Raw genomic sequence first — 1110 nt, 5'->3', positions numbered from 1 at the left:
CCTTTGCTCACCAAAGAACTGGATGACTTGTCTAGGCAGAAATTACCTCAAAAGAGACAGGATCCTGGGAAGTTCTCAATACCTTGCACCATAGGCACCATGACCTTCAAGAAGGCCTTGTGTGACTTAGGGTCAGGTGTAAACCTCATGCCTCTTTCTGTAATGGAGAAGCTAGGGATCTTTGAGGTGCAAGCTGCAAAAATCTCACTAGAGATGGCAGACAACTCAAGAAAACAAGCTTATGAACTTGTGGAGGATGTTCTGGTAAAAGTTGAAGACCATTACATCCCTGCTGATTTCACAGTCCTAGAGATTGGGAAGTGCAAGGATAAATCCATCATCCTTGGCAGACCCTTCCTAGCCACAGCAAAGGCTGTGATTGATGTTGATAGAGGAGAATTGATCATTCAAGTGAATGAAGAATCCTTGGTGTTTGAGGCTCAAGGATATCCCTCTGTCATCATGGAGAGGAAGCATGAAGAGCTTCTCTCAAAACAGAACCACACAGAGCTCCCACAGTCAAACTCTAAGTTTGGTGTTGGGAGGCCACAACCAACTTCTAATTTTGGTGTTGAACCCCCACACTCAAACTCTAAGTTTGGTGTTGGGAGGTTCCAACAATGCTCTGAGCATTTCTGAGGCTCCATGAGAGCCCTCTGTCAAGCTACTGACATTAAAGAAGCGCTTGTTGGGAGGCAACCCAATGTTATATTTTATCTATTTTCCTTTGTTATTTTATGTTCTTTTGTAGGTTGATGATCATGAAAAGTCACAAAATCAATTGAAAAAGCAAAAACAGAATGAAAAACAGAAAGAAAAATAGCACATCCTGGAGGAGAGCGTGCTGGCGTTTAAACGCCAGTAAGGCTAGCTGTTGGGCGTTTAATGCCCAGTCTGGCACCATTCTGGGCGTTTAACGCCAGAAAGGGGCACCAGACTGGCGTTAAACACCAGAAAAGGGCAGGCATTCGGCGTTAAACGCCAGAAATGGGCACCAGCCCAACGTTTAACGCCAGAATTGGCACAGGGAGCAATTTTGCTCGCCACTTGGTGCAGGGATGACTTTTCCTTGACACCTCAGGATCTGTGGACCCCACAGGATCCCCACCT

The sequence above is a fragment of the Arachis duranensis genome, chromosome 10 (genome assembly GCF_000817695.3).
Source record: "Arachis duranensis cultivar V14167 chromosome 10, aradu.V14167.gnm2.J7QH, whole genome shotgun sequence".
NCBI lineage: Eukaryota > Viridiplantae > Streptophyta > Magnoliopsida > Fabales > Fabaceae > Arachis > Arachis duranensis.
The sequence above is the reverse complement of the archived record's forward strand: the minus strand, read 5'-3'. Positions refer to the sequence as shown.